The sequence below is a fragment of the Sorex fumeus genome, unplaced genomic scaffold, assembly GCF_029834395.1.
Source record: "Sorex fumeus unplaced genomic scaffold, SorFum_2.1 ptg000035l, whole genome shotgun sequence".
Taxonomy (NCBI): Eukaryota; Metazoa; Chordata; class Mammalia; order Eulipotyphla; family Soricidae; genus Sorex; species Sorex fumeus.
In genome coordinates, this window is record NW_026606092.1 from 4164042 (window position 1) to 4187340 (window position 23299).

Consider the following 23299-nt stretch of genomic DNA (forward strand, 5'->3'; position numbering starts at 1 on the left):
AGACAGTTAACATGTTTCACAGACATGTACATCTGGATAGTTATTCTGCCTCTTACCAGGTTCTGAAGGACAAAATTAGGACAGGAAGGCACTCCATTGGTTTCAATGATGGATATGAACTAGGTTTTCCTTTATTATTTAAGTTTTATTATTTTTATTATTATTGGCTGTATTTGATGATAATGTAGAAAATAGTTTAATAAACTTATGTAACAGAATGCTTAGAAATAGAATTTATTTAGAAAGGTCAGAGAAAGGAAATGATTACCACCATTTTGCTATGAGAGTAAGAAGAGAAATTCACCTTGATTCAAACCAAACTTCTTTAGAGATGAGTGAATATGGAGTCACTTTTATTTATAGATCAAAGGATAAAGGACATGATTTTATAAAGTAACCTTTTGGTTTCTGACTAGAAAATTCTAGCCAATATGTTTCTAACAACAAAAAATAATTGCAAAATAGGTGAGAGTTAGGTTTTCTTCCAAAGAGAAGATAGAAACCTGGTCCTAAAATGGTCAAAGATTTGTTGATAAGAATCAGTTTTTTAACAAGATGAGGCTTGATGCTTTGACAAAAACAAAAAGAACCTTAAAAATAAATTTATAATTTTCATACCTAAATGATACTAGGGGTATCAACTATTGCTGTTAAAACAAAAAAAAACAACAAAAAATAACATAAAGTTTTGTCTTTCACACTTCACCACATTCAAAGATAGAACTATGTAAGAATGTGAAAGAATAATACCAACTGTCGAATATACAATGTATGAAAATTTTGGAAGGATCTCCACTCATCTTTGATTCCTTTGATTGATGTGATGGATATCAGCAAGAGAAAGGACAAATGCTACTCTTGTGCCCATAGTTGGCCCCTAGGAGTTCTCTATAATCAAAACAAGTCATTCTAAGCAGAATTTGTACAGAAGAAAATCAATCTATAGAGAACAGAAAGAACATAGAAATTCTTGAAATCTTTATCTTTACTCTTAATTTAGGAAGGCAACTACAGGGTCTTTTGGGAAGATGAGAGGTGGGGAACTCTGATCCAGTGCTCAGTTGTCCAGCAGTGCTTTCCTGGTGATTTCCCACCAACCAGCTTTAACATGAATGCCACCATCTGAGGATACAGCCAAACTTGGGTTCTGCAACCCCAAGGTTTACAACCCCAATAGTGATCCAGGAGTATGTGATGCTCAGATTGGACATGTGCCCTAACCCTCATACTATCTCTCTCTGGTCCTAAGTAGGTCTTTTAATATCTCTCAATCTATCCTTGTTTCTGAAGATAAAGGTGATTTTCCTTCACTTTTTAGGACGGGAAGCTCAGGATACTTGTTTTATACTTCCATAAGGTACAGAGATGAGGAGGGTCAGAAAAAAATCTTGCTTTTAAGAGAAAGGTAGATTGAGGGTGTTTTTTATTCACAAGTCATTTCATTATTGATAATAATTAGTAGCCACTTTGGTACATCTGAGGTGCCCTGACATATCAACCAATCAGAATTAGTTTTGTGGTTAAGAAGATGTGCTGATATATGCACATGCACACACCATGTGTGTGTTTCAAATGAAGACATTTTTCTTCTTCCCTTTATAATTATCAGTCTTCCCTTATATACATAAAATAAGGTCCCTCTTATGACAAAGATGATTATATAACTAAGCTCTAGAGAGTGACATGTGAGAAGTGACCTAATAGAGGAATTTCCAGATTAGATACTTTCTAAATAACTGGCAAAGAACGAAATTGCTGGTTGTATATCCCTAGCCAAGCTAAATTCTCAGCCTTGAACATATGTATGATGATTTCCGGAGCTTAAATTGCCATTCTGTTAATAAGAAAAAAAGTGATAGAATGTACTTGTGAGAGAACCCATATCCTAAAAATAATTTAGAAGAAAAAGAAAGCCAGTGACCTTTACTAAATCCATTGAATAAAAGCCAGTTTTCCTGCCTCCTGAATTAAATTTAATGAAGAATAAAAGTTCTGGGCAAGCAACCCGTGATGTATTCGATATGCCAAACACAGTAACAACAAGTCGCATAATGGAGATGTTACTAGGCCCACTCTAGCGAATCGATAAACAATGGGAGGACAGTGCTACAGTGCAGTGATTTAAACAGCTACTATTTAATTATTTACAGTCAAATAATTTTATGTTATGGGGTCAAGCCTGTGATGCTTGAGGCACTTGTGGTTCTTCAGTAGAACTTTGGACTCTATAATGCAAAGCACTCACTCTAGATCATTGATCTATCTCCAAGCCCATTCAGGAACAGTTTTTCTCTCTTCTTCTTCTTCTTCTTCTTCTTCTTCTTCTTCTTCTTCTTCTTCTTCTTCTTCTTCTTCTTCTTCTTCTTCTTCTTCTTCCTCTTCCTCTTCCTCTTCTTCTTCTTCTTCTTCCTCTTCCTCTTCTTCTTCTTTTCCTTCTCCTTCTTATTCCTTCTCCTTATCCTTCTTTCTCCTTCTCCTTCTCCTTTTCCTTCTTCTCCTTTTCCTTCTTCTTCTTCTTCCTCTTCTTCTTCTTCTCCTCCTTCCTTCTCCTTCTTCTCCTCCTTCTTTCTTCTTGTTAATGAGGGGACAGTCAGTGGTACTCGGGACTTACCCCTGGTCTGTTGTCAGAGATCACTCTTTGCAATGGTCAGGGAACCCTGTGTAATGTCAGGGATTAATGTCAGGGATTCAACAGTGGTCATCAGTGTTCAAAATAAGTTTCTCTTTGTACTGTCTCTCCAGAGATCAAAAGAAGAATTTTATTTACTAATAAGCAAATTTTCTAAATTGAGATAAGTAAATTATTTTAGCGTCCTGTATATGCCCAATGCTCTTCATACAAATATTTATTTGGCTGATATTAATTCTTCTAAATAGACAGGGTTAGTGCAGTGATAAGTCATATGCTTACAAATGAAGAAACTGGAACACAAAAATAAAGGAATTTATTCTAAAACAACATAATCTATGGATAAAAACTTAGATCTAGATTAGGATCTTTGATTACTTGTCTAAGAAACTCTACAGGATAATGTTTCAAGTTTCAAAAATAGTTTTATAACAAAGAAACTAGATGAGAAATTATTTTCTCTTTTGTTTTAAAATAGGAGTCAACAACACTAAAGGAAACATTTACCCATAGAGTTTCTCCAAGTTCTTCATAGAAAAAAATCTACACAGTTTTTCAGAGAGAGAACTTTCTGTAACAAACACGTCCTGACTGTAGTCAAAGAGTTTTCTTTGGTTAGAAATCTAAACATGAACAGTTTGCAAAAGGAAATTTAAAAAACATATATTGTAGCAAAACCACTGCAGTTGTAGTTTCCCTTTTTTTCCCATTCAAATTCAGACACAGTCATTTACCTTCCTGGGAATTCAGAGCTTACAAAGAACAAAGACGTATAGTCATACCAACTAAACTAAAAGTAAGAAAAATAATAACTTATATTTCAATTCAATGACATAAATCTTTATAGAAATCTGTTCATCTATATAGAATCAAATATATTATTTCTCCAAATGCCCCTAAAGTAGCACTGTAGCACTGTCCTCCCGTTGTTCATCTATTTGCTCGAGTGGATCCAGTAATGTCTCTCTTGTGAGACTTGTTACTGTGTTTGGCTTATTGAATACGTCATGGATAGCTTGCCAGGCTTTGCCGTGCAGGCAAGATATTCTCAATAGCTTGCCGGGCTCTCTGAGAGGAGCAGAGGAATCGAACTCGGGTCATATATATATAAATACATATACACTTATATATCAATCTACATTCATTTAAGTACAGCTCTTCTAACCTTTTCCCACTTGATATAATCAGATATATGGAAAAAGTAGTATCGTAATTAAATTATGAATAGATCTAAGTCATTAGATAAAATTACATTTTTATGTAATAAAATGAAATATTGCGTGAAATACTGAGTCAAATAGTAAAAAAAATACTTATAGAAAAATATCATTACAATTAAGCATAGAGAAAATGAAGAATATATAGACAGACTCAAATTTAAACCTTAACTCAAATCTAAATCTTTTCTTCATTAAACACTACAACACAAAGGCAATAGATTCTGAATGTGTGAAGTGATTCCAATCACTATTTTAAAACATAGGAAAAACTCTAAATTCCATTCATATAAAATAAACTATTAACACCTGTTTATGTAATATACTCTTTCCAACATTGCAAAATAATCATTGTAGTAATTTTCCCATATCCCATCCCTGAATTGGAACTTATGTAGATACATTCCCAGAATACAAGTCACTTTTCTTGTCATTATACAATGAATAAGTGCACTTCTCTATCGGTTAACTTGAAAAGTGACTCTGATAAAGACACTTTACATTGAACTTTACATTCAAATTGAACTTCAAGTCTTAAAATCTTAAAATGAAACTTAAATTCTGATATAGAAATAATTCATTTTAAAATATATACAACATTCATTACTAAAATATTAGTTCATAGGTGTACAATATTAAGCTATCATAATTTCATTACTTGAAAGTAATGATAGATCAAGATCTATTAAATTTCCATATCAGGGTAATTAAATTTACTTTTGTATTATCCCTTTGTAATGAATAAAAATTTATTAAATGATTTTGAAATGAATGCATTAATTCTATAAAAAATACTCACAACTATAAATATTTCATCCGTTTCCTAAAATGCATCAATAAATTGAGGACAAACCCAATATAAAACAGGTTTTGAAATGAAATAGACACTACCTGATTCATAGTTACATGCATACAGTAATTTTTGAAAAATGCAGGGTTTGATATAAACTTTTATAAAAATTAATCTTTGGTTCTACTTGATTACTGTACTATTATTTCTATATATGGTATTTTGGTGGGGGGCACTTGTATAGGAGAGATATTTAGTATGTCAAAAGCATGTTTAGAAGTGATTTTTCTACATAGTTTACCAAATGCAAGACATGTCTTACATCATGCAATAGAATAGATATTGGAGGAGCATAGGCATAATTTTGCATGAGGGAAATGAAGAGAGGAGTTAAGAGAAGTGGAAAATAAAGGAGGAGGAGGAGAAGCAGCAGCTGAAGTTAAGTACAATTGTCCTTGTTTAATATTGATCTTTGTGGTAGCTTCAAATTCCACTGTTGGTTCTCCCTTCCTTATGTGTGGAAATTAGTCTTGAGTCAATGCAGTGAAGTGAGTCAGAACTTAAAAAGATAAGTGAGTCAGAAATAAAAGATAAATACTAGATTATCTTGTGCTATCTTGTGCGTATGATGGGAGAAGCATGCTGAAAGTAGATTATAGGCCAAACATGATTGACACTCAATGACTCTTTTGCAAACCACAACACCTAAAAGGACAGAGAGAACAAAAGGGAATGCCCTGCCACAGAGGCAGGGTGGGATGGGGGGGTGATGGGGGTGGGAGGGATACTGGGATCCGTGGTGGTGGAAAAGGGGCACTGGTGGAGGAATGGGTATTTGATCATTGTATAACTGAAACCCAAGCACAAAAATTTGTAAGTCTAAAACTGTACCTCATGGTGTTTCACTAATAAAAAATTTAAAAAATAAAAAAAATAAAGTTATATTGAATATTAATAAAAAAGCAACAGCAACAACAAAAAGGGATTATACAATTACCGCAGCAAATAATCCCCTGAGACATGATTGATGGAACTGGCAACCAAGGAGGCTTGGAGGGAGGGAATGAGACAGTGAGATCACGGTGGCAGTATTGTAAAACACTAGAGGAGGGATGGATGTGGCAGCTCTGCAGTAACAAATGATGTTTTAATATTCAAAACTATAATAAAGGTAAAAAAGGTAAAGGCCCTCCCATTGATCATCGATTTGCTCAAGCGGGCCCAGTAACGTCTCCATTGGAGACTTTGTTGTTACTGTGTTTGGCATATCGAATACGTCACGGGGAGCTTGCCAGGCTCTGCAGTGCGGGCGAGATACTCTCGGTAGCTTGCCAGGCTCTCCGAGAGCAACGGAGGAATTGAACTCGGGTCGGCCATGTTGGCTGCGTGCAAGGCAAATGCCCTACCGCTGTGCTATCGCTCCAGCCATATAGTTTGAAAACTATAATATCAAAATTAAAAACTGGGTTTTTCAGTTGGAATAACACTTTATCTCTTTCTTAGAATTCCATCTTAAAGAGAACCTATTTTATATAATATGTTTTCCTTCTGTGGAATCAAAGACCCTCAGAGACCTGGGCCCTACGCAAACAGGATGAGAACGCTATTCAGGTATCCCAAGGAAGAATAGAAAGAGCTATGCTTGGAATATCACGTTTCACTCAAATGAGAGAAAAAAATCCGGAGTTCCGACATCCGTCGACGATCAAGAATCAGGGACGCTGTCTCATTTGCCAAGTTGTCAAAAATCAGATGGGCTGGTCACGTAATGAGATTTAAAGACGACCGCTGGACTAGAGCTGTTACTGACTGGATTCCACGGGATGTCAAAAGACTGCGTGGCCACCCACCTACCAGATGGTCAGACTTCTTCGTCAAGATCATGAACAATCGGTTTGAGGCTCTTCATGTTCCCAGAGCGAACAGATGCCATTGGGCTACACTAGCACGCGACGGGGACAAATGGAGACGTTACTGGCACCCGCTCAAGCAAATCGACAACTAATGGGAAGTTAAGTGATTAAGTGATTAAGTAAGTTTTCCTTCTATGCTAGTTCTTCTAGATTCTACTCTCAGTGATGACTAGAATCTAGCCATTTGTTCCTGAGTGGAATCATGGGGGAGCAGGGATGAGGGTGTTGCGGGGGGGGGGAGGGTAGGCATTTATTGCCTTAACAAAAAAAGACTCAGGATGGGATATGGCCTTAGGTAAAATAGTTTAGGTATCAGAATGCTAAGTGTTTGCAAAAATGCACCTAGGAAAGAACAATAAATCAGGAAAGAATAGATAATAAATATCTGCTGGCTGCAAAATGAAAACAACAACAACAAAAGAAAAACATAGGCAAGTATAGAATAAGACGAGAGTATTTTAGATGTAGAAACACATGGGCATAATAGAATAGGAAACTATCAGGACTTAACTCTATATTTTGAGGGTACTTTCTGATATCTATGTAAAATACCCCAATCTCTGACCTTTATATACCTACTTAATATTGTTGTGCTTACTAAATTCTTAATGTCTCTGTCAACAATTACTCACCTGTCTGGAATCCTGAGAAATTGTTGAGCTATCTCTATGTGTCACTCTCCTTCTCTGTGACAACCTTTACTGGATAGAGGTCAAAAGTGCCAATCCAATTGGCTTTATATAAGGATCTGAGGGTGGTAGGGGCAGTGGGGTGGGGAATAAAACAGGCTAATCAAACCTATTGCAGAAAATATTGGTGTTACCCGAGAAGATTGAGTGACAGAACTGGACAAGGTCAATCAAATGAGAAACATAAGACGTTGTGATAGGTTAAGAAAGGGTTTTCTTGGCAATATGCAAACAGATAGGAAGGCTGCAAGCAGATAGGAAGATGGTGGAATCATGATCTTGAGGAAACCATCTTTTCAACAAGGTAGCTTTGAGGACTAAAGCAATAGAGCAGCAGTTGGGCACTTGTCTTGCAGAAGGCAAACCTGGGTTCTATCACCAGAATCCCATATGATCCCCTGAGCATGTTCAGGAGTGATCTCTGAGTGCAAAGGCAGGACTAAGCCCTGAGTGAAGCTGATTATGACCCCAAAACAAACAAAAAAGTGTATTATATTGAGAGGAGGGGAGCACACTGGTGGGCTCTAGCACTGTAGCACTGGTCTCACTGTCCTCCTGTTGTTCATCAATTTGCTCAAGCGGACCCAGTAACGTTTCCATTGTGAGACTTGTTACTGTTTTTGGCATATCGAATACATTCCAGGGAGCTTGCCAGGCTGGCAGGATACTCTCGGTAGCTTGCCGGGCTCTCAGAGAGGGTCAGGAATCAAACCAGGGTCGGCTGGGTGGGCCACATGCAAGGCAAACACCCCACCAGGTGTACTATCCCTTCAATTTACCCTGAGGCTGGGCCCTGAGGCACACTTAAGATGGGCCTATGGATAAAGATTTCTGATTAAGTTTCTATCCTTTGACCTTTAGGAAAGAATCAGGTGAGCAGAATGCCACAGGAAATTTTAGAAATTATTCCATTTTATGTGCAAAACCAAATTGGTTATAACAATCAATTAAACTAGGCTTTCATAGTTCAGATGTTAGTCCTAACAAAAAATATTTTCTGGTTTTTAACTTGAATAAATTCCCATTTTTCTTGGTCTGACTTCATCCATATAAGGTTTTACTTTCAAGTTCCCTCCTTGGAAGTAATCTTTTTGCTTATTTACAATACTGTTTTTGAAAACTTCTGAGAAGTACAGAAATCCAGAGTTGTTATATTTGATTATTTTATAGAACCAGTCTCTAGATCTGAAATAGATCAGTTCATTTAAGAAGTCGTGTCTAATTATTTGACATAAGAATTAAAAGAAGATAAAGTGAAGACTAACTGGAAATTCAACTGGAAATTCAGGTGTTATGGAGGGCATGGAGGGAAGGGCACTGGTAGCAGGTAATCTAGTTGATTTAATGATAATTTCAAATCACTTGAGAAGATTTTCAGTCAAAACAGATAATGAGGAGATTGGTGCTCGAAGTTGTTAAAACATAATGGAAGCCCACAGCTAGGACTCTCTCTTTTACCCTAGTCATGCACCAGAGCAGACTGTATAAAGGATAAGAGGGTTCCCACCCAGGCACACATGGGCATGGTCTGAGAACTCAAGAAAGCTTGGAGACTGGAAGTCTGTGCGACAGGTAGAGAAATATAAAACGACAGTTTGTAGAGCAAGAGCAACAGACTAGTAATGAGTGTTGAGAAATGATCAATGGAAAACAGTGTGAATTTCAAGGGACAAAGCACAGGAAGTCAGATTGGAACTAGCATGAAGCTGGGACAGAGAGTAGGAGTTCTAAAATTACCTCTTAATGCTGTCAAATAAATATTTATGACTTCATTAGTACATAGTTTTGTATGTACATCTTTCATAAACTTCTCAAGAATCCATTCAATAATAAATCCACTTTCAAGGCAACACCGTCAAGAGCTCCAAGCAAAAGGTTGTCTAAAAGAATGGGCACTGGTGGAGGGATGAGTACTCAATCACTGTATAACTGAAACCCAAACACAAAAACCTGTAAGTCTACAACTGTACTTCATGGTGTTTCACTAATACAAATTAAAAAGAAAAAAGTTTGTCTATCTCAGTCAAAGCATGTTCAGATGACAAGGTGTTGCTAAATTCTCAGTGTATCTGATATCCCCAGGTTCAGAAAAGCAAGACAATTACTGGTCTTTCCTGTAAACTCTGTCGAGTTCTCCATCTCCAGCTTGTGTGAATTTTTTTTTGTTATTTAATTTTTATGATACACCTGGTTGTGCTGAAGCCTAACTCCTGACACTGCACTCAAGGATCACTCTTGGAGGGGCTTGGTGGACCATATGGGGTACAGGTGATTTAACCCAGGTCAGCTTATGTGCAAGGCAAGCTCTCTTTCTGCTGTGCACTTTCTCCAACCCCTGTATGGTCGTTAAAGGACTGTTTGAATTGTTTAATCATAGCAAATCAACTAGAAAATAAAAAAAGAATGGAAACTCTAACTCAAAAGCCACAGATAATTTCAGCCTTTATTCATTCTGAGCAAAGACTTAAAAAACAGCAACAACAAGTTAAGAAGAGCAAAAGCTGATTTTTATAAAAAGACATGGTACTGAACATTTTTCTCTCCACCTTCATAATTATAGTAACAGATTGTTTACTTATAATTAATGTGACCTGCTATTTTGCAGAAGCACAGTAAGAACATATAATTATGCAGATTCTTTTAACCTGTAACTTTAGATTGAGTTTAAATGGCTTCTTTGGTCTCAGAAGTCACGAAATTTTTTTTTCAGGATCAGAAAACCTTATTTTTGCATTGTTGTGCACTAATTACCTGCATAATAACTAAGTAACTTCTGGTGACAACTTATTATTACATTTCTGTCTAATATTGCTATAATCCAAATGTCTCATTTTTTGTGTTTTGGAAAAATTATTACTATTTAATTCATTGCTTGATTGATTATTTATAACAACTTATTTATAATTTATTAATCTAACATTGGGTAATGTGGGTAATGACATTTGGGTAATGACATTTGGGAAAAACAAATAAGAATAAGTTACTTTCCTGGTGATCTCATGGGGCAACATAGAAATGTATATTGCTATATAAGAAAAATTTTGATGAAAACATACAAGATACAAAAGAAGAACGTTTTTTGTTTTGTTCTTTGGACTGCACCCAATGAAGCTCAGGGGTTGTTCTTGACTCTACACTCAGGAATTACTGCTGGCAGAGCTTGGAGAATCATATGGGATGCTGATGATCAAACCTGGGTCTATAAGGCAAAGTTCCTACCTGCTATACTATAGCTCTGGCCCCAGTAAAAGCTTTAAGCTCAGAATCTGGATGCTTCTCAATAATTTGATAGATAATTTTTTGGTCAGATCTACAACTTCGTTCCTGTAATCATTTCAAAATTAGCATCACTAATATATCTTGTGTTTACTTTTTGTCTGGATACCAATCCAGTCTTAGGTGGGCTCAAAATATTAGCTAGTATTCTGCCTGCACTCATTGACAGTTGCTTTCACTCAATGTAAGAGATGTGGTCTGAGTAATAGTTTAGGAGGTTATGGCCTATCCCCATTTCTGGGGTTGTTCCCTATTAATCTCTCTCTGTTTACAGTGACATTCATGTGTTTCTAGTCTTGTCTTATGGTCTTTAATTCTAATATCTTCCTCTTTAGGAAATAATATCTTCCTAGTTCTCTCCTATTTCTTTAATTTATCCCTCTTGAAAACTACTTTTTCAATGAAGCTTACACTGAAGCACTTTAATATTGTACCTTTTCTACATATATTCTCTTAGACTGCTCTATTTTTCCAAAATCATTACTACCTAATCTATAATTTATATTCCTTGGGGATGAGGAAGCTGGAGACACCACTGGCAGTTGTTCACCATGCAGGCTAGCATTTCAGGTCTGTATATATGAGAACCTGATTCATCCTTGTAGTGCCATAATACCTGGGCACCCTCAGGTAGTTCTGTGGGCCTTGAGGCCACACCCCACAGTCCTTTGTGCCTTCAGGGTATACTTGAGGGTCCATGTGGGGCCAGTATTGATCCTATTACAGTTGTATCACAGCTATTTAGTTTCTAATTTTGATAAATTACATTTTATTATTTGTTTCCTATCACAGAAGGGAAGGACGAAAAGGAAGATATGAAAGCAATATGAACTGCAACATTAAATGTCCATTATATTTAAACAGAGAGAAATATATAAATACATGCCTCTCGTAGAGCCCAGCAAGCTACCGAGAGTATCCCACCTGCACGGGCAGAGCCTGGCAAGTTCCCCGTGGTGTATCCAATGTGCCAAAACCAGTAACGACAGCAGATCTCATTCTCTGATCTGTAAGAGCCTCCAGTCATTGGTAAAAGATGAGTAAGAAGAGGCTGCTAAAATCTCAGGACTGGGATAAATAGAGCCATAACTGGCACCTGCTCGAATAAATCGATGAACAACAGGATGACAGTGATACAGTGATTTGATAGGTATTTCCAAAGAAAAAATTCCAGAATCTCAGAAAGATGCCAAGTTTCTAAATTGTCTCAGACTGATATTGAGGTTTAAATTCAGGGGCTTTCTAATTACGGGGAAGTTAGATTCCCTTCTTTGCTGAAAGGCCCAGCAATCCCCTCCTCCCTGCAATACACCCATCCAATATCCTCTGACATATAAACAGCCCAGCTCCACAACTGAACCTCATCAGCTTGTTAAGCCACCAAATCATCACAGCTAACAGATCTTGGAGCAACACCTTCAAATTTCATAGTGCTGACCGCCCAGTAGGAGCACTGCAAATTTGATGGGGAAATTGCATAGAGGTCCTAAAACTCTTGACCACTTGACTTCCCATTAATGATCGATTTACTCGAGTGGGCACCAGTAATGTCTCCATTTGTCCCTGTCGCGTGCTAGTGTAGCCCAATGGCGTCTGTTTGCTCTGGGAACATGAAGAAGAGCCTCAAACCAATTGGTTTGAAGAGCCTCAAACCAATAATTCATGATATTGATGAAGAATATCTGACCATCTGGTAGGTGGGCAGCCACACGGTCTTTGACATCCGTGGAATCCAGTTGGTAACAGCTCTAGTCTAGCAGTCGTCTTTACATCTCATTATGTGATCAGCCCATCTGATTTTTGACACCTTGGCCAACGAGACAGCGTCCCTGATTCTTCATCGTCGATGGATGTTGGAACTCTGGATTCTTTCTCTCATTTGAATGAAACGTGATATTCCAAGCATAGCTCTTTCAATTCCTCTTTGGGAGACCCGAATAGCATTCTCATCCTATATGCATAGGGTCCAGGTCTCTGAGGCATATGGTAATGCAGGAAGAACACTGGAATCAAAGAGATGTGCCCAGAGCCGGAGGTTCTTCGTCCTCTTATCTATTTCTTCGACGCTCTTGAAGGCGTTCCAAGCCGCTCTCTTCCTCCTGCGCAGCTCAGGTGCCAGGTCATTTGTCAAGTTGACTTCTCGACCTAGGTACACATAGCTGTTGCACTCGAAGATGGTCGTTCCATTGAGAGTGAATGGGGCGTCAGGAACGAGGCTGTTTCTCATAAACATTGTCTTTGTAAGATTCAGCTGTAGACCAACCTTTTCACACTCACGGTCGAAGTCGGCCAGCACTTGTGCCGCTTGGCTGATCCTTGGTGTTATTAAAACAATGTCATCAGCAAAGCGGAGGTGGTGTAGTTGCATACCATCTATTTTCACTCCCATTCCTTCCCATTCCAGTCATCACATGATGTTCTCCAGGGTGGCACTGAAGAGTTTCAGTGAAATGGTATCACCCTGCCTAATCCTTCTCTGGACATCGATTATTACTTCTTTGTAGAACGGTGAGATCCTGGTAGTGAATCCACAATACAGCTCACGGAGGATCTTGATGTATTGAGCTTGAATGCCCTGATTGGCTAGGGCTTCAATGATCGCTTCCATCTCAACAGAATCAAAGGCTATTTAAATCAATGAACCTTATACAGAGTGGCATCTTGAACTCCTGAGAAACCTCAATGAGCTTGGTTATCGTGTGGATATGGTCGATGGTGCTGAATCCTTTGCAGAACCTGGCTTGCTCGCATGGTTGTCCTTCATCTAGTGTTCTGTCAATCCTATTTAGGATGACTCAAGTGAACAACTTGTAGATGACAGAAAATAGGCAATAGTTGCCAATTTCATGGATGTCTCCCTTCTTGAACAGTAGTACAGTCCTGATGGTTTTCCATTGGGACGGAACCTTGCATTCAGACAGGTAGCGTGTGAAGAGCCGAGCCAGTGTATTGATGAGTACTGACAGCAGGTTCTTCAGGTGTTCAGGTCTGACCTTGTCTGGGCTGGGTGCTGTTAGTTTCTTTACCAACGAAATGGCGTGTCTAATTTCAGAAGGGAGGACATTGGGAATGACATATCCATCCTGTGGAATTTGGTATGTTGGCAAGTGGACATGGCTATTGAAGAGATTTGAGTATAAGTCATGGATAATCTTCTCCATTGCCGTTCTGGAGGATGTGATAGATCCATCAGGACGTCGGAGGTCAGTCATCTTGGTCTTGTACTTGGCGAAGGACAGGCAGCCGTTACAAATACTTTGCCCGGCTTCTGCCACATCTACCAGCACTTCTGCTCTTCTCTCTTTGAGCTCTTCCTTGATCGCATCTCTGCACTGCTCGGACGTTTACTTGCGGTTGCCTGAGGCATGCGTCAAACCACATTGGCAAATAAGCTCAAAAGTTTTCGAAGACAGGCATTTTTGTGTGTGTGTGTGTGTGTGTGTGTGTGTGTGTGGCTATCTCTCTCTTGGCGTTCCTCGCACAATCATGGAGGTGCTGAAACAGTCGATCGTATTCCTCGTCTATGTTGTCAGCAATGGCATCTTCCTACATCATAAGACTCTAAATACCCATCTACCGGAATTGCCATTCATATTTGATAGGGTTCAAATATGGTAACACCTACGAGGGTGATTAGATGTCACCCCAAAAGCCTCTATCCCTCTCAGAAAGACTGGCAAGCTACCGAGAGTATTCTGCCCGTACGGCAGAGCCTGGCAAGCTATCCATTGTGTATTCAATATGCCAAAACCAGTAATTACAATGGTTCTCATTCTCCTGACCCTGAAGGCTTCAACAACATGGCAGCACTGAGAAGGATAAGAAAAGAGAGACCGACAAAATCTCAAGGCCGGACTAGGCTGCCACAACGAAGGAAGACAAACATGATTGTCTGCACTTTCAATGCACATACGCTAGCATCAGATGCATCCATCGAGGACCTGATGGTACAAGCGCCAAAGATCAAATACAACATCATTGGTCTGACCGAGACAAGAAGGCACCAATCTTATCATGCCGTTTTCGACACTGGAGAAGAATTGTTCCTCGGAACATGTGATAAAAGAGGTGTCAGAGGCGTTGGTGTCCTTGTCAACACAAACTTGGCCATGAGCATTGATTAATTCGAATGCCTAACAACCTGAATCGGATGTTTACATTTGAATAGATGTGGCTCAGTGCCAGCAGTTTCTATCTTCGTTGTCTACGCACCAACATCTCATTATGATAAAGGAGAAATTGAGAAGTTCTACATGAAGATGGAAAAGGTCTATAAAGAAGACCACACCTTCTACAAGATCATTTTGGCTGATTTTAATGCCAAGATAGGACCGAGAAGATCAGCTGAAGAACTTCACATCGGGACCCAGGGCCTAGAATGGAACGAACAGGGTGAGAGTCTGTCTGAATTCATCATGTCGACCAAGACCATCCATGGTAAATCACAGTTCCAGAAGGCTGAATCTAAACATTGGACATGGGAGTCTCCCGGTGGACGATTCCACAACAAAATAGACCACATCATATTCAATCGACGGTTTTGCCTGACCGATGTCCTGTTGTCCCAAAATTCCGAATAGGATCATACCACCTTCTCCTTCGTGCAAAATTCTACTTCACAGAGCGGGGAGAAAGGGCTGCAAAGTTTAAAAAGAGAACTCCCTGAACGACCACCAATTGGGAGCTCTTTGGCACTTTTGCGGCACAAACTCAATGAGCAAAAACAAGTAACAGAGAACACTTGACTAGCAGCAACCAGTCCAATAAATCCTCAGACAGTCATTTTAGAAGCACTATTGTGGAGTATAACAATTATCACAAATTCTCCTTTATTGATCTTTTATTTTTTGTTATTCCATTTTTCATCTTGTAAGAAGCAATATAAAGTAAATTTATGTGTGCCTGCTTAGAAGACAGAATTAGGGAGTAGGCAGGAAACTGGGGACATTGATGGAAGGAAAGTCAAGCTGGTGGTAGTATTGGTGTTGGAACACAAAATGCCCGAAACAACAGAGGTATTTAAATTTTAAAAAGTGAAAGGATTCAAAGCTGAGAAGGTTGCAGAGCAAAGGAAAAGAACCTGGAAGTATTTTAAGATGTGACAATATGTCTATTATCTTAGATTAGGGTTTAGAAAGATTCATTTATGGTTCAAATTCAGGTGTGTGTGTGTGTGTGTGTAAGAATGTGTCTCTGTTTACAAAATATATTATATATACATCTTTTGTAAATAAATTTTCTAAAACACAGCTATGCCCATTTGTTTAGATATTATTTATGATGTGGGAAGACTGTATTGCTTTACTAGCATAAGAAAAGAATTGAATTGTTCAAAAGGAAAATAAATGGTACACAAGGGTATTTTTATATATATATATATATATATTATTTATTGAATCACTGTGGGAAAGGTTACAAAGCTTTCAGGTTTATGTCTCAGTCATGCAAATATCAAACACATTTCCCTTTACCAATACTTATTTTTTACCATGAAGAACCCCAATAAGACCCCACCCCCCACCCCTCCCCGTCCCTGTGAGGCAGATGAATTCTAGTTAACACTCTATCTGCTTTGATTAGATTCATTGTTTCAATAAAAGATTCACCACTATTATTTAGAGTTTACCCCCCCCCCCAAATCAGACATGCTGAAAAAGCATTGTGAAGTGATTTGCTTTCTACAGCTGGGTTCAAGAATTAAATGTTGGTTTTGGATTTCTGCTATTTTACCTATTGACCCTGGAAGTATTTCTACTGAAAGTCAGATAGTTAAGAAATTGGTTTCTGTGTTCTGGAGTCGTGGCTGTGCTGGAGAGCCGCTCGAGGCGGGCAACCGGTGGCCTCGGTAGGGCGTGAAGGGCGGAGCGAAACGCCCCCCTTCCCATGAGGTTTTAGTTGCCCCCGCACTCCCGGCTCATACCTGCTGTCCACAAGGCTCCCATGTGGCTGCCATCTTTCTTTCCAGAGAGGAGAGGGCGAATGGGGCAACACCCTTTCCCCTCCGGCAGACTTGATGGCCTGGACCAACGCATAGTCCGTTCACTTTTCTGCTCCAAGCTGCTGGGTTCTGCATTAAGTCCTTGTGCTTCTGGGGCCATGGCCGTGCTGGAGAGCCGCTCGCGGGGGGCGACTTGTGACCTCGGTAGGGCGTGAAGGACGGACCGGAACGCCCCCCTTCCCATGAGGTTTTAGTCGCCCCCACACCCCCGGCTCATACCTGCTGTCCACAAGGCTCCCATGTGGCCTCCATCTTTCTTTCCAGAGGGAGGAGGGCGGAAGGGAGCAACACCCTTTCCCCTCTGGGCAGAAATGATTGCCTGGATTAACGCATAGTCCTTTCACTTTTCTGCTCCAAGCTGCTGGGTTCTGCATTAAGCCCTTTTTTTTCTGGGGCTGTGGCCGTGCTGGAGAGCCGCTTGTTGGGGGCAACTGGTGACCTCGGTAGGGCGTGAAGGACGGACCGGAACGCCCCCCTTCCCATGAGGTTTTAGTCGCCCCCACACTCCCGGCTCATGCCTGCTGTCCACAAGTCTCCCATGAGGCCGTCATCCTTCTTTCCAGAGAAGAGAGGGCGAATGGGGCAACACCATTTCCCTTCTGGCAGACTTGATGGCCTGGATTAACGCATAGTCCTTTCACTTTTCTGCTCTACGCTGCTGGGTTCTGCATTAAGTCCTTGTGTTTCTGGGGCTGTGGCCGTGCTCCAAACTTAACTCTGACTTTCAGGGAGAAAGATTGGGTGGTTTACTTCTCATTGATCACTTTGTATATAGAGAGATGTCGGCTTACGGCTTACGGCTTTTTTGAGAAAAAGTCCTCGTTCCCGCATACTCGAGCTGTGTTTGTAGAGGCTTCTGGTCACCGGGGTTCCATCTGGGGGAGGCGGTATGCGGCACCTACTCCATCTGGAACTTGCGGGTGATCTCGGCTCTTTTTGGAACCTGTTTTTTCTTTTTTTTTTTTTCCTCCGGGATCCCGCACCCTCCATGTGTTCTTTCTCTTATCCACAAGGGTATTTATTATATGACCCTTTTCATATAATAGTGTGCAGAAGTGTGTTAACCCTTTTTCTAGGAAATAAGAAATACTGAATAAATGAAGGCTTTCAGCTAAAAATGCCATTCAGAATCATGTTGTGGGAAAATCATTATTTTTGTCAGCTCAGTTTTCCTACTTAGTCTTTCCTTTAGGATGTCTAATTATTTTTATTATTTTTTCATGCAAGCATGTAGAATGTATACATATATATGTACACATATATATGTGCCAATATCAAAAGTGAAATGTCACTATATTTTACAACACAAAATGCTGTATATATTTCATAAAATAAATTTTACAAGATATTTTAGTTCAATTTTATTACAAAGATAATCTTTTGGTTTCTTTGATTTTTATAAACATAACAATACCTATGAGTAAATGAGGGATTTACATGAAACATTTTTAAAAATTCACGAAGACCCAGAATATGATGTGGAATATTTCTGATAAAATCATAAGACAAGGGTGGTTTCCCTCCTGGTTTAATTTTCTGTCTCATGATTTGAGTTTGGTTGGTTTTCCAATTTCTTTTTTTTTTTTGAAACCAATAAAACAAAACAACAGCCAAAACACAGAAAACTGTGTAGTTGGAGAGTAAAATAATTACTGAGGTGGGCCAAATACAGCTTAATACAAAATGTCTGCTAGAGCGTGAGCTGGAATCATCACACTAATTTCATTTATAAAATTCAAATTGGCAAGAGACTGCATAACACTAGTGATAGCCAGTTGCCTAATTAGCTCTGCAGCAAAGTCTTTCCAATTTATTAAAGTCAAATGAGTCATAGTTATGGAACTAGAGCAGAAAATAGCTTCCCGTTAAACATCTCTTTGAAAATATCTATAAGGTTTAGTGATAGAAATAGTCTAGTCTTTGTTGATTTCTTTTGCACATAAGAGTATGCGTTATCTTAACTTTAAATTATATGAAACTTTGATAAAACAACAAACAAAACAGCAGTATTTTGTGCATGTTTGTTATAAGACACCAACATGTTGTTCAAAACATGTTTATTATGATTTTTGAAGGTAGTTTATGACTTTGAATTGCTTATTTATTTAACCTTCAACCCAAATTAACTGCTTTAGATATTTCATTTTTTATGAAAGGAAACATGGAATCTCAACAATTTCTAGGACTTGTGGGATCATTTATGAGATTCCCAACACTGTGAATTTCACTTATTTAAAAGAATATTAAATCACTGTGAATTACAAAGTTATTCATGATTCAGTCAGGTGTACAATTTTCCAGCATCAGTCCCTTCACCAGTGTTCACTTCCCTCTACCAGTGTCTCCAGATTTCCTCCCATCCCCCACACTGCCTCTATGGCAGGCACACATTTATTCTTCAGGCACTGTGGCTTACTGCACTATTACTGATAGGATACCATGTATGTCACTTTACCTCCTTTCAGCATCCAATCCTTGACCAGAGTCATCACTTTACTCACTTTATCATTGTTGTAACGATCTCTTTCCCGGTGTGTCCCCCTTACCCCATAGTGACAAGCTTTCCACTGAGAACCCTTTTTCCTGCTCTTCATTTCTATTGCCTTTGGGTATTAATTATTCCTCCTATTAAGTTTTTCTCATATCTTCTATATGAATAAGATTATTTATTTTTGTCTTTCCCTCTCTCTCTGACTCATTTTATTCAACATGATATTATCTAGACCTATCCATGTAGCAGCAAATTGCATGGCTTCGTCTCTTGGTATGGCCAAGTATAATCTGTTAGTGTAGCACTGTTTCTTCATCCAGTCATTTGTTCTTGAGCACCTGGGTTAATTCAAGATTTGGAATTTTGTGAATAGTGTTGCAATAATCATAGGAAAACATTGTGAATTGTGCGTGTGAGTGTGTGTGTGTGTGTGTGTGTGTGTGTGTGTGTGCATGTGTTTGGCCCTTTGGGTATATTCTCAGAAGTAGAACTGCTCAGTCTAACATAACTATGAGCCTTACTTCAATTTTATGACCAGATATTCATTTTACTTAAATTTTTCAAAGGTCTGCTTTAAAGAGGTATGTAGAGTATAAGATAATTCTTTTAATTTTATGAACATCCTATTTTGCTAGAAAAATCTATACAAAAAAAACACTCAAACATTGTACAGGTATTTTACAGTTCTTTGTGCGTGAATATAGAAATCCTATGAGTAATTAGTAAAATTTCTAACTCAGGAGATAGAAGTGAAATAAATTTGGAATACTTGTAATCTTTTCAAATAAATTTTCTTGAAAACTGATACTAAGAATAAACAAAGGTTGAATCTGGTTGTAACATGCTATCAATTTACCTCTTTATTCATTAATCAATTATGGCTAAAAATCTTATTTTACAAAGACCACATTAACACTTTACTATTTTTATATGCAGCTTAGAATTCCCTTGTATTTGATAATTAACGAAGAGACTCATTAATTATCAAATACATCATTACATTCCCTTGTATTGGACAATTAATAAAGCTTTAGAAATTTATAGACCTCTCTACCAGTTATTTATTTTGCAGGTTGAGAATAATTACTAAATCACTCTAGACCTTGCTTTCTAAATCTCTGAAATGGGTACTAAGTAGCTGAATTATAGTACTGTATAGCACTCTCCTCTTGTTGTTCTTAGATTTTCTCAAGTGACCAACAGTAACATCTCCATTGTGAGAGTTGTTACTATTTTTGGTATATTGAATACTTCATGGGTAGCTTGCCGGGCTCTCTGAGAGGGATGGAGGAATCAAACCTGGGTCAGCCACATGCAAGGCAAACGCTGTGCTATTGCTCAAGCACACCTGAATTATATGAAGAATAATTATGCAAAGCTTCTTTAGCACAGGAATAATACAAAATAACCATGCTATGTTTGTAACACTGTAGCACTGTCCTCCGGTTGTTCGTTGATTTGCTCCAGTGGGCCCAGTAATGTCTCCATTGTGAGACTTGTTGTTACTGTGTTTGCCATATCAAATACGTCATGGGGAGCTTGCCAGACTTTGCCATGCGGGCAAAATAATCTCGGTAGCTTGCCAGGCTCTCTGAGAGGGGCAGAGGAATTGAACTTGGGTCGACCTGGCTGGCCGCATGAAAGGCAAACGCCCTACCCGCTGTGCTATCGCTCCAGCCAGCTATGTTAGTGCCACTATTAAATTGAAATTTAAACATAATTTGATAAATGTATTAAACACTATGTTTATTTCTTTAGCATTGTTGAATTTATAATCATTATCTCAGTAGAAACTTCTTATATTACCAACTCAGTCAATAAAGCACACAGCTATATTATCAATTAAGTTCGTAAAGGACACAGATATATTTACACCTAATGTTCCATTTGTTTCTACCTAATTGTGTTTTTATAGAATAAAACACAATTTATCTTTTCTTTATCTTATAAAGCACAATATAATATTCTATTCCTATCTACAACAGTGTCTCTGTCATGATGACTTTATCAGTTTTTAATAGAATTTTAAAATTCGACTTTGTGTACTTTGGTTAAGTGGCTTTTAAAACTCCATTTTTTTAGGGGCTGGAGTGATAGCATTTGCCTTGCACAGGGCTGACTCCAGGTTCAATTCCCAGCATCCCATATGGTCCCCTGAGCATTGTTAGGAGTTATTCCTGAGTGCAGAGTCAGGAGTAAGCCCTGAGCATCGCCAGGTATGATCCAAAAATTTTTTTAAAAAAAGCCCCTTCCTTTTCAGAAAATAAATCCCACTCAATTTTCCAAATTAAAAATTGCAAAAAACTTCAATATAAAAACTGATTCAAGTTTGACTTTAATAAGACTCTATAGATTGGGGATTTCTTGTTCAATTCTCACTCCTTTCTGTTTTCCCACTGACCCCAGCACTTCTTATCACTCTGATAAAAATGAAGTGCAGCAAAAAAAGTTTAAAAATGCCATTTTTATCAGGCTTTTGGATACCCTTCTCCTATGTTGTCCTAATGTAGTGACTCAAACTGTAACTAATATGTAATATAATGTTGAGAAATCTATAGCACCAAGATCATTTTGCTAGTGCATTATATGTGCTAAGATTTACTTTCTTTTTACTCACTCTGTTGTTGTTTTCATTTTGTCTCATTTAATTTATTTATTTATTTTTTGTTTTGTTATGGTTTGCTTTGTTTTAAACAGGGTCTCCTTACCAGTGGGGCAGAGGGCATCAGAATTATACCAGGCAATGCAAGGAAGCTATGAGTTGTTGAAAATTAAACCCAGGAACTGATGTATTTCAAGCATGTGTTATAACCCTTTGAGCTATCTCTTCCAGGTCTCATACTAACATTTTGTTTATCTATCCCTGTTAATCAAGAGATCTAGCTTGACTTCAGGTTATGTTATGCCCGCTAATTTATCTATTGTCTTAAATGTAGCTAGTTATCCTGGGATCCAGATGTACAATCTGACTGACAGTACTAAGCATCATATCTCTGCCAAACGATTTTCCTATTTTTTCAAGGTCACCTTGAATATTATTTCTATATTCTATAATCTTGCTCAATATACAAATTTTCTTCTTTTTGTCAAAATAAGGGTGTATGTGATATATACTTATTGTCCATAAAACTAGTAACATATAAAGTTGATCATATTTTATGTAACTATTATTTATTTTATGTTTTCTGGCTTGAATTTTATTATGACAATCACGTGCAAACAACTTGAAATTATCCTTTCCATCAGAATACAAATTTAATTCTCATCTGAGAGAGATGTTTCTCTTCTTTTCCAACTTTTAAAGTTTAATATTATGTATAGTGGGGTGACTTGCTATCTACCAGAAAGAAGGAAAACATTAAGATTCATCCAGTGCATAAAATAAAAACAAACATTGCCATCAATTTACTTTATCAGTTTTGATCACTAGGATATCCTCCTTGGGAAATTTTAATTACAAATTTTGCATTTTAGAAAGTCATAAGTGCTTGCTGGCACTTCCAGTGGTGGCAAATATAAGTTGTTTCAAATGAACAAAATTTAGATTTCTGTCTGTATACCTCATTAGCATTAGCAAGTTCTAATCTCATAGCAACCCAGATCTGATGAAGAACACCTGCCTGCCCAGATGGTTATGGAGAAAATTTTTGTTAAAAGGAATAAAGTTCTGTTGTTGAGCTGTCCAAGCTGTTATTTAACAGGATTGCTGCCGGAACCCTGAACTGTTTTTACTGCCGAATTTTCACAATAAATAGCTCCAACGTTTTCATGTCTCAGCGCTCTCACTTTTTGGGTCGACTACTCCTTTATGAAATATTATGAAAATTTTAGATAGTTGTGTCAGAGATTGAGTGCATATACTACATGTGGATATATATTAAGTATTAGGGTTTAATCATTTTTCTTCAATGAAATGGTTAGTTATAATAAAATATATAAATAAGCAAAACTACCTATTTTCTGAATATGATCTTACTAATTATTGAGTGGTCAACAATTCAAGTCTACCTTACTTTCTCCCTCATCTGAACAAGAATTTTATTGCTTATGATATTTAGATAACAGAGGAAAATAGATGAACTTGCTGTTAAAAACTTCTGGGAGTTGTATATCCTTCTTCTGTTACTGCTGTTTTGTGACTGTACTAACATCTTGTGACCCTATTAAACATTTGTGACCATATTTACATTTTAAACTAGATTTTTCTATTGGTGAAATAATTTTATACTAAATAACTAATTTTAAGTATATAAATTAAATGTATATCACTATTTTTATTTCTTTGCATATCTTTTC